Source organism: Serinus canaria, chromosome 4 (assembly GCF_022539315.1).
Source record: "Serinus canaria isolate serCan28SL12 chromosome 4, serCan2020, whole genome shotgun sequence".
Taxonomy (NCBI): domain Eukaryota; kingdom Metazoa; phylum Chordata; class Aves; order Passeriformes; family Fringillidae; genus Serinus; species Serinus canaria.
In genome coordinates this window covers 39,660,305-39,672,290 of record NC_066317.1, presented here as the reverse complement: position 1 = coordinate 39,672,290, position 11,986 = coordinate 39,660,305, and positions in this window count along the sequence as shown.

Below are 11,986 nucleotides of genomic sequence, written 5' to 3'. Positions count from 1 at the left end.
TGGGAGAAGGCAGGAGAAGCAAGAAGGGCAGCAGTGAGGTGGGGGACCTGATCAGGAGGTCAGAAGATGACACCTCTGACTGCAGCCTTGAACTACTGACCAGCAGCTCTGGAAACCTCTGGGAGGGAAGAGGCTTTGCAGCAGTATATCAGCTACACTGAGTCTTTTAACTTGGATATTGACCTCAGGAATGTAATCAGAGAGCTGATTATAAATAGTTTGTGCAGTTGTTGATGAGATTAAAATGTGCTGCCACACAGGCAGCACAGGCAGTTGGAAGCAGAGGGTTACTCCAGGGTCTGCTAAAGATGCTGTACCTTTGTCATCTATGGCTGCACAGCAAGTCTGAAAAACAGAAGTGCTAAAAAAATACTCAAAAAATTGTCCCAGGGAGAGGGGGAAAGAGGAAGCAGCCTGCCTTACAAAACAGGGGGTGAGGGACAAGGGGGAACAGGCCAGGGAACAGAGAAAATTAGGGAGGAGGGAGGACAATCACTGTGGGGGACCCCAGTCCAGGCATGGGCCAGGCTTACCTCAGAGTTAAAACACAACAATAACCTGCAATAAAAAAGGCTAAATCAGCATAACCTGAAAGTAAGCAAATGCCCTAAATATTGGAAGTAAAAACCTCCAGGTACACCATCAGTGCTAATTGTGTTCAGGGGAAGCATTTAATGGAGTTTGGCAGAAAGAGAGGGAAAAGGAGGTAGGGAAGGAGAAATGCAAGCTGTGAGTGACCAGCAGCTTGAGGCACCTGCTCTAGCTGAGAGTCATGCCCAGCCCTGTGAGATGGGCCAGGAGCCAGATGTACCCAGGAGCAGCTGATTCTATCAGCTGTGAGTTTGAGCAGCAGTGGCTGCTGGACCTGTGCTCTTTCAGAGAGTTGAGGAAAGCTCCAGGAAAGCTCCCTGGAAAGGCCCAAACTTTGCAGCCTCAAACTTTGGAGTCATCCAACTAAAACTCCTCAATTTTGTAGTCATTATTCCTGGAAATGTTCAAGATAAGATTGAGCCTGGTGTTTAGTGCTGTGATCTAGTTGACAAGATGATAATCAGTCAAGAATTGGTCTTGATTCTCTTAAAAGTCTGTTCCACCCTAAATGATTCTGTGATTCTGTGTCTTCACAAGCAAAGGATACAGCAGGCAGGATCAGTGGGGCAGAAAAGGAGGCAAGGAAATGATGCCAGGCAGTGTAGAAAGAGACCTGCTGTGGGTTTTTCTAAGTTAATATGGAGGAATTTTAAGGAGTAACTGGAGAGATGCCAGGAGATTTGCAGGATTCTGCTCTAGAGCATCATCCAAATGGGAGTGGCAGCTGGGAAGAAAGAGGAGGAGCATTTGCTGGGCAGTGGGGAAAGGGTGGATTCGGTGGGCATGGGGTCCAGGAAAAGCCTTGAAAACAGACAAGCAAGTTGTGTAAAAAAGCTCTTTGGAAAAGAGCAATGAAGGAGCAGAGAGATGCGAGAGGAAGAGAGAGGGCAATGGCCAGCGCTGGACTGGGAAAACCAGCAGCACAGCCACCTCCAGGAGGCTGTCCCTGGGTTAAAGCCACCTGCGGGACGGCCAGCAAAGCACTGGCGGCAGCCAAGCTGTGGAGCTCTTGAGCAAGTGTTATAGCTGTGGGGATGCCCTGCAAACGCCGGGTCACGGATCCCCGGCAGGCAAGCCTGTAGGGAAGGTGAGCTCTGCCGGTGTCCATCACAGGCTGCTTCCCCCTTTGGAAAGGTGCTGAGGTCTTCCCGTGCTGCTTCCCTGCCAGCTCACAGTGCAGACACACCCATAGAGAGAGAGGTTATTTAGGATTGACTGACCTGGAAGCTTCAGCTTTCACTCTGTCCTGCCTCTGAGTACACCCGGGTTTCAGTTTGGCAGGATCATGGATCACCAGCACGCAGGAGGGAATGGAGTTTGTGTCTGTGAATGAAGAAATCCCTGAGGAGAGGTGAGTCAGGACAAAAGGAGGAGAAAAGCATGGAGTGTTCGTCATTCACGGCTGAAAGTTGGAAATATTTGGGAGTAAAACAGCTCATCTATGAAATTCATAGATTGGAGAATTTTGCTGAGAGAAGCAGAAAAAGAGGTGTTGTGAAGGACTAAAAAGAGTGCTTTGAGAGATGCTACAAAGCACATACCTTTCCCCCCCTTACTTCAAAACAAAATAGTAATTATCAGCCTTGTCCTAGTGACTGAAACAAGTCCTGCAACCGAAGGCTGTCTTATTACTGACGCTGAGTGCATGCACAAGTGACAGCAGCAGCCTTGGCAACAGGTGCCGAGCTCTACAGACCCATTTAAATCAATACAATATTCCCATTGATACAGTCTCCACACATTCTGGCTGAAGCTGTGTCCCTGTGGCTGGGTTTCAGCATCCCCTGATGAGAATATTTAGAGCTTGGTGTTACCAGGTTGTAACACTGCAGGAGGCAGAACAAAAAGCAATCCATAATCTAAAGGGATAATACCTTGGATACGTTTCTTACCAAAGGTCTAAACAGAGTGAGAAAGCAAACACTCTTTACTGACATAAGACATAGGACTAGAAAAAACCCAAACCCTATGAACAGGGAAACTTCAGTTGTCAAATTTCCTGTGGCTTTTGCTTCCTGTTTATGTTCCTTTCATGCCACACATACGAAGGGGTGAGGTCTCATCAGGGTTTTTTGGGTGGCTGTGGCAAAGGACTCCTATGCATGTTTCTTCACCAGAGCGAAAGTGAGTGACAGCTGCTGAGGGCGGTTTGTTCTTGCACTGATCATCACTGGTGTCTGCAGTGGCCCAGGGACTAACAGGGTGTTGAAACCTGTGTGCAGCTGAGCAGAATGAAAGCAGTGCAAAGACATTGTGACCCTCTACTATTCCTTCATTTTAATGATGGAGGTGATTTAAAAAGAATCTACATTTCACAGGACTGATAATTACCCCACTGAACTTGCCACTATCTTGCATTTAGGTTACAAGGATGAAGCTTTGGGGAAATGTGCTGGGAGCCAGTTCACCCATTAGCCTTACTCTGTATTTGAGCTCTAAGCTGTGTCTCTTGGAATCACACCTGCAGTTGAATCACGATAGCAAGGAAAAAAACCCATGGTGGTATCACACTTAAACTGGGAAATGACATTCCAGCATGGATGCACGTGTAGATTTGGCTCTGAGCAACAAGATATTTCTGGGCAAGGGCCCCACAAAAGATTGGAGAAAAATGCCACCAACCTCTGCGACCCAAAGAGCTGAAAAAGTGTAAAAACAGAGGCAAGCTTCCTGCACTTCAGGCTTCTTTTTTCGACTGTGTCCTGATCACCCCATAACTGCAAGAGATAAGGTATCTGTAGTGGAGTTCACCATTTACCTCCTTTCTAAAACAGAGGGTCATTTGTTTTGCCATCTTGAAAAATATTGCAAAACACTCCAAACACTGATTGCAGGCATAAGTCAACAGCACTGCAAGTGCCACCCGTGGCCAGGCTGGTTTTGCTCCCCGGCTCGGAGGCGTGCGTGGGACACAGCAGCACAGCCAACCTCTGCAACTCAGCTCACTGGGGCATTTGGGTTGGGAAATGGCAAAACTGAAGCTCACATCTAGTGAGATAAAGTGAGATCCTGAGTGGGGGCTGGGAGGGGATGGGAGAAAAGGCATTTTAAGGCACAGTCAGCCCTGCCAGCCTCATAGGCACAGTGTTGGGCAGCGAGGAGAGGCCTTACCTGGGGTCTTACCTGTGTGCCCCCACTGACTGCTGTGGTACCTGGCAGTGCATCAAGCCCTGCTGTCTCACAGAAGTTTAACTTCCAGCAGGGATTAGCTGGCTTTGGCCTGGTAAAATCCAGACAGCCATGTTGGGTCAGGTGGGCTGGGGGCTGTGTATCCACTATTCCCAGTTTTCACAATCATGGAATAACAAAGGCAGGTGGACAGCAGTCCTGTGATAATGGACACTCAGTGAGCCCTCCAAGCTCTGTGGGTTTTGTCCTTTGTGCATTTTTCCTTTAAGTTAACAAAACAACCAGCCTTAGTGTGCAAGCAGCAGCACTGAAGTTCTGGCTTCAGTGGGAGATGAGGATGTGAAGAGCACTGGGCTTTTAGGGAGAGGTCATGTTTTCACCAGAACCATGAACAAAGTGGGACAAAGGGGCATTTTGAGCAACCTGTCTTTTTTTACCTTCCTCATGTCTTCAGCTCATCAGGGCTATCACAGCTACTGCATCAAAAGCAGTGTGGCCATCAGGTCAGGGGAGGTCACTCTGCCCCTCTCTTCCACTCTGGTGACACCCCCACATGGAGTATTGAGTCCAGCTCTGGGGTCCTCAGCACAGGAAGGACATGGACCTTTGGAGTGAACCTACATCAGGATGTTTAGAGGGGTGGAACACTTCTCCTCTGAGGAAAGGCTGAGAGAATTTGGGTTGTTCAACCTGGAGAAGAGAAGGCTTTGGGGTGATCTATCTGAGGCCTTCCAGTACCTGAAGGGGGCCGACAGGACAGACGGAGAGAGGCTTTTTACAAGGACATGTAGCAACAGGACAAGAAGGAATGGCTTCAAACTGAAAAAGGGCAGGTTTAGATTAGATGGAATGAAGAGATTCTTTACTGTGAGGGTGGTGAGGCACTGGAACAGGTTGCCCTAAGCAGTTGTGGATGCTCCATCCCTGGAAGTGTTTGAGATCAGACTGTATAAGTCTCTGAGCAATCTGGTCTAATGAAAGGTGTCCCTGCCCATGGCAAGTGTGTTAGGACTAGATGATCTTTAAGGTCCCTTCCAACCCAAGCCATTCTATTGATTCTATGAATCCAGACCCTGTGACTTGAGGACAAAAAACAATAGTGTATCTTGATCAGTTCTGGTTGGTATTACAGTTTAGCTGTGCTGTCAAGTTGAGGGACAGGAAAGCAACAGTACAGCTGAAGTTCTTGACATAATCAGCAGTGATGATAGGCCACCTGGTGAAGCTCTTCTCAGAGCTATCTTCCATGTCTGCTTCCTTTTGCACATGAAAACATTTAATGTACTGGTATTTGGCTCTGGCCAAGGGAGAGAAGTCATTGACTGGGCAGGCTGTGACTTCTCAAGTGGTGAAGTGAAATGTTGTTGCTGAGAGTGCCAGGTGCTAAAAGTCACACTGCTTTGGACAACTGATCATGGACCAGTACCAGCAGATGAGCACATACTTGCAGATGAGCTGAAATGTTCTTCTTTCAAGGAGGAGAACAAGATTCCCTGTGTTGGGAAGAAAGGGGAGAGAATGTGATGGAAACCTTAAATAAGCAATTCAGTTGGAAAAGAGTGGGTAAGTCTGCACAAACACTACCAGCAGATTTTCTAACAGCTTTTGTGTAAATGTTCTCTGCTACTATTCCACAAACTATTTATCACAGGTTTATGTGCATTAAGATTTGGTTTGCCAAGCCGTGAAACACTACCCTTTCTTTGAGGCTGATTGGGAACTATTAGCACCTGCTTATCAGACTTTTACCTGTCCAGCCAAGGTATAATTTTATAAGGCCTTCCCATACAGAGAGCTCTTGACTCTTCAGCCAGATCCACTCCACAAGTGAAATGGCAGCGCGGGAGGAAACGAAATGCAGTGAAATTATACATAATTGCATTTTCTCCACCTCTATTATACAAAGAGCAGGTGAGTCAGCATTCCCATGGAACTACTTTACTGTGAAAGAAGGAACTCTGCCTCAGCTTGGTAGCTGTTTACTCTTGCCTCTCCTTCTGGTATCTGCATACTAAAGCTTTCCTTCAGGGTTGGTTACTGCTTATAAGCATCATAACACATATACCTGTGAAGTACTCCTTCCATTAGAAGGAGTATTTGCCACCCTACATGTAATTACTGAAAGCAAGGTGCAAATAGTGACCACAAGCACCTGAATTATGTTTTACAAAATAGTCCCACTATCATAATGTACTACTGAAATCCAGTTGGGTTCATGGGTACAGGTGTCATGCCATGACTTCCAGAGCTAAGGAAGCAAAATTTCTCCTAGATTTACATTGCCTAAATTGTTGCTTCTGATCGTTGTTGATTTATTTGAAATTCTAAAAACACAAGCACAAATTACCTGTGTTACTGGAGAACCACCATACAAAACAGTATTATTTTTGCAGCACTGCACAAGAGCAGGGTTCCTGAGAGAGAGACACACTTTTGTACCAGACACTGTAACACTGAATAAGAGACAGCTCTTATCTCTGGGAACTTATCATCCATGTAGTCTGAGAGAAATAAAGGTAGTGAGGAAAACTCACAGCAAACGGGTAAGACTGGGAAGGTAACAAATTTCCTGAGTCTGAGCTGGCACTGACTCCACTAGCCTACTTCAAGAGACAGTCCCTCTGAAAAACAAGGTTGATTGTCTCCTGGTAATTTTTTAATTTGGGCATTTTAGCTTGGCCTATTCAAAACTCCCCTGCATGGCAATGGTCTTTTATCTGCCTGCCTCTCTCTGATCTGCGCTTGGGAAGTCAGCAGGTAGAGCGCATCACGAGCCTTGCTTCTGCATTGCATGTCACTAATTAAAGAAGCCATTCAAAATAAAGCTCCTACTCATGCTCTCTATTAATAGCCAGGAGTTTGCCTCCACCCTACCCTCCCACGACCTCTTTCCCTTAAAGTGATAAAGCAGCCCTGTCTATGGTTTTGAGATCCCTTGTGCTCGGATACCAACTCGGCATTTTTCCAGCTGCACTACAGCAGTTCTCTGAAGAACTCAAAGCAGCTTCTTCAAAAATATGCCACATAATGCCCTTGTAACCCTGTCAAGGTACCAGTAGCAATGGAAGATTCTGGGAATAGATTACTTAAAATTGATGTCAGCTTTTACTGTGCCATGAAAGGTTTCTTATTCAGACCCTGACACTGATTATCCACTCACTTCTGAAAGCCTCAGTTAAGTGGGCTTAGCAAACCTGAGAGTAGGGCAACGGCCAGAGTGGCAGAAATGACTTGTCAAAAAAGAAGTGCAGCGAGATGGGCTGCAGGACACATGAGTCATGGATGAGCTGCACTCCAGAAACAGCTCAGCAGGGCCAGCTGCTGCCTTTCAAAAAATTAACTTGCTGGACTCGACAAGCCAGCACTGGAGGTGCAGCAGAGGAGCTCAGCTTCAGCCAGTACAGTGCATCCAAAAGATGCTACATCTGCTCTTGCTTTGAGAGGATGGTCAGTTGGATGGGCAGAGGGTATGGAAAAGCACTCCAGAGATCAGTGTTGCCAGGCCACATACATGAAGGCAGTCAACAAACAGGACTTGAAATCCAAAAATTACTCTTTTGTAAAACTGATTAGAAAAGGTGAAAGAGCCAAAGCTTTAAAGAGAGTGGTGAGTTGGAAATGGATTTGTAACTCATAGTGACCATTTTAACTTCAGACAGAAAACCTTAAATTAACTGCTTATAACTGGGTCTCTCTTTCTTTTCTCTTTTTGTGGTCACGTTGGGTGGTGTTGCAGTAAGAGCTGGAGAGTATACTAAGGAGGAAAGGCTGGAGCTATATTTCAATAGCCCCCCAAAGTTGTAGCATAGGAGTCTGATGCAGGGTCAGACAAGATGGGGGGCACACAGAGAATTTCCTGTTTTGTCAGCAGGAAACATCCTGAGGAGGAACCCCCCCTTTTTCACACCCCTATGCCTCCTTCACCATTGAGGGGTCAGTGAGGTGGCCACATCCCAGCACCTCTTGCCTCTCCTTCTGAGATGGGCAATGGTCCCTGACAGCCCCTATTGCCAGCAAAGGGGTGCACTGGCATGGACCATGACAAGTGGGGATGGGAGCAGGGATGCTGGTTTGTCCAGGTGGACACATCTGTCAGGAGATGCCCTGCACAGTCTAGAGTAAGTGCAGTGGGTGGCTTGGCTCCCTCTGTCCTCCTGTCCTCCAGTTTTGGAGGGGAGGAAACCACCTTTATCATGGGGTGGAACTTTTCTCCCCACAAAGCCTTGGGACCATGGCAGGATTTAAGGATTTTATCATCTGTTTGATTGATGGGGCAATGTGCCAGGTAAACATTTCTGCAATGCATATCCCTGCAAAGTCTCCTTTTAATGTGAAAATCTACTACAAACAGGAAGGTGAAAAGAGAAAAGTGTCTTTCCCCTCTACAAAGAGAATTGAGCTATTTTCAACAATAAATAAGTTTTGAATTAATAAATCAAAGGATGTGTTCATACATGACATGAAGCAAAGCTCCTAATACCTGATGATTATTCTAAAGAAACATATTCATTCTGCTTTGTCAAGCCAATAGGCAACACAGTTTCACTGGGAAAACTGCCATAAAAGCTTCCACTTCAGTGAAAAACTATTGAAGCAGGGCTGAGCAGGATCACTTTCAGGTGAGATCTGCTGAAGCAGCCTGCCTCCCACCCAGGCTTTCTCTGCCAAACTCCACTACAGCCCTGAAATGTCAAGATGCTGTATGTGATTTTAAAGGACCTCTTTCCTCCCTAAATTTTGCTGCGTGGACCAAGAGATATGAATAACCAAAACCATCTCACCATGCTGTTAAGCAAATTCCTGGTTCCCTTTCTTCTCTCCTATTAAATAAAGTAAATTGTGTACAGCATCTGAGCTGGCAGAGCCATGGGCTGAAGTACCGCAGCCAAATAAAAGCAGTGACAAGTAAAATGAACAGGCACTATAGTCCTCAGTAGTGTTCTGCTATGTCATGTACTTGGTTTGGGCTCAGGAGATAGACTTCTCCCAGTTACCTGTCCTCCTGCAGCACCTGGATGCACCCAGGCCATTCTGAATAGGAAGGCATAACAAGATCTTAGTAGAATAATGTCTGTCACAGGTTATTGTTTTATCTCTTGGCTCTTTCTGACCGAATTTGCTAAGGGCTGGATAAAACAACACCTTTGTGAAGACACTTGGCTTTCCTGAAAGTACAAGAGGCTTTGAATTGCAACAGAAAAGTTTTTGGTTTTTTGCAGTTTAGAGAAGCTACTCTTTAGAGAACTGGTCTGAGCAAATAGATTTTTCCATCTGGAACAGTTTTCTGTAATTATTACCAATAAAAACAAAGCCACACTCCTACCATCTCATTTCTGAGCAATCAGGAGAACAGCACAACTGGAATATGAGAGCTGAGAAGTACTCACTAGTTTAGACACCCTGTTAAGCCTCCCATAGGTAGGTGTCCTTGCTGGACAATATCAACCAAAACCAAAGGAAATATCCCACGGGTGGATTTGCTCCAAAACGCGTTGAGGAAGTTCCCTCTCTGCGCTGTGTGAATGGCACCGGGGTGGTGCTGCCGGCGCTCGGTCCTGCTGCCGTCCGTGGCTCCCTGCCGCAGCCGGCCAGGAGGGCTCAGCCCGGGCTTCTGCCGCTGCACATGCCGCAGCTGCATCCCAGGGAGCAGCCCGAGCAAGCTGCACACTTCCCTGCAGCCATTAGAGTGGAGGAAAAAGGGGGGAAAGACCACAAAAGGTTTGAATTAAGGAACCTGTACTAAATGAAGGCAAAGAACACTGCAGAAACACCAAAGCCCAGACAGTCCTTTTATTCACAACAGTATACACACAAAGCAAATGAAACAAAAAAAAACCCAAACAACCAACCCTCCAACAAATGAAACTGATATCAGAGGACAAATTAATTAGAACTTCTTAAAAGGTTAGTCAACACTTTTCCGTTATACTTTGGGTGATTACTTGTGTTACAGTAATATGCAAATACTTAAAATTCTTAGCCCTAAAAATCTCATGGGTTTTTTGTCTATTTTTTTTCTTTTTTAATAAGAAAGGTGTCATTACTATCTAGTATCTAAAAGCATCAGTGCAAAAGATTACATCAGCATCAGAATGTTGTTCACAGAACAAATTAAAACTGAAAATAAATTTAAGGGTGCACCATGTTTGAAAATGGGTGTAGACACTCAGGAAGATGTGGGTAATTCTACTAAAGTAAGAATTATCTGACTCTTGTAATTGATTTATTTTCTTGACACTGTCCTGTAACATAAATTATCTCTCCCACTTTATCAGAAAAATAAACAGGTCACCTGTAGATGAATAGGTAAACTTGAGTCCCAGCTCCATGTGAAAATTCACCTTCTCCAAATCTACAAATGAATAGTCCCAATGCCTGCAACTGTGATTTTAAGAACCAAAATGATGGTATAGTCAGCTCCACGTAAAGACAGGGTAAAACCCACAAGAAAAGCAGTAAAAAGGGAAGATGTAATAAATATTATTTAACTTCTCAAAAATATTGTTAAACTTACAAAACAAAATAATCAAACAAAACAAAAAGAAACAAAAAAATCCCCCACCAAAACAGCTGGCATATTGCATATTTATTTACCTTCTGGAAGCTAAGGGATTCACAGTCTGAAGTTTTTTTCTCACAGGCCAGAAAAAGAGACTCTTTTGTGAAGAAAAGGCAGGATGCTAATGGAAGCAAATAATTCCAGTAGGCAGATCCCTAAAGAAGGTGGTTAAAAGGATAAGTTGCAAACTTTGGCAGTTTTGCAGAGGAAAGGTGGTGGATACGTGATGCTTCTGGGTTAAATTCTCTGATTTTAAAGCTGACAAATCTCACTGAAACAGCAAAGTCACAAGAGGTTAAAGTCTCTTTTTGGAGGGAATGAGTCACTGCTGAAAGTTAAGTTTAGAAAACTAAAGCTGCCCATTCCCATTACCTTTCAGCATTAAAAAAAGGAATCACAACAGAAGATTTCTGGTATAACTTCTGATTTTGTGGTGCTAGGAGCCGTGCAGAGAAAGGCCTTTGTCAATTCACTGAATGCATCAAGATCCTTGAATGTGCTCCACTGAGAACAGGAGAAGGTGGTAGGAGGAAATGGCAAGAGCAATCTGCAAATTCTGCCCAAAGGCTTGGCTAGTGTTTCTCAGGAAGGCTCACTGTTTCCTTTGACCAAAACCAACTCATGTAATTCATAGCAATGCCACTTAGTGAATAGTGTCCTCTGAATGACACAATAAAGTATTAAAATGATGGTATTTTTTCTACACAATATTTACTGATACATAAATACAGTAATTTTTCACAGCTGGCTCATTCTGCCAACAAATAAAAAGCACATGCTAGAAATAATAACAGCTACTGAGTACTGCAAAGCCAGCCCAAGTCACTTTACTTTTTGCTTGGAGGGAGGTGTTGGAGTAGCATTCCTGCCCTGAACCATTTGCAGGCATTTCTACTCAGGACTTTTTGAAGGGTACCAAAGAGGTTCTAGCCCCTAGAAATTTGTGGCTTCGGGGGCTGTTTGAGGCAGAATTGGTGTCTTTACATTTAATAGACCTCATGGAATTTTTTTTGTTCTGTGAATGTGTACAGGTGCTTTTTTGGAATCCCCTGTGAACAACTGGCACATCAAAGGAGGACGTCCTACTGCTTAATTACCTGCTGCATGAAGATCTACCTCCATCTGTTTGCTTTAAATTGGACACCTGCTACTTGCACTTGATGCTCTCTAGTTCTTATATTAGAAAAGAAAGCAAATAATTCACCTCTACTCCTCTCTACTCATTATTCTCTCCAGTCTGATTGTTTTCTGTTTATCACTTCTCCATCCTGAATAATCTTGGTTACTTAAATCCTTGTATCACTCTAACATCAGGGTGGCTCCATATTTTTCTTTATGTGGGTTGTTTTTCTCTGGATCTTTGCTGTTCCTGTGGCACAGGGGCCAGAGCAATGGTCAGGAGGCATGTTGCAGCCCTCCCCATTCTGTTCTTTGCATTTCATCCTGCCATCTTCCACCAGCTTTGGGACAGCTTCTGAGTGCTGAACCAATTCTTCCATGAGTTATTGCAACTGTTAGATCTTATTTCTGAGTGGGAACAAGTTGGTTAGAAATGTCTCATTTTCAGTTTACTCCTCTTTAATCCAACCTGGCCACAGTAACCATCTCCAACCTGCTCAGAGAGCACTAAAACCCTACCGTTATCCTAGTTAGACCTTCAGTCTGTGAACATTTGCCTTTATTGGAGTTTGCTGATTTTGTTGTTCT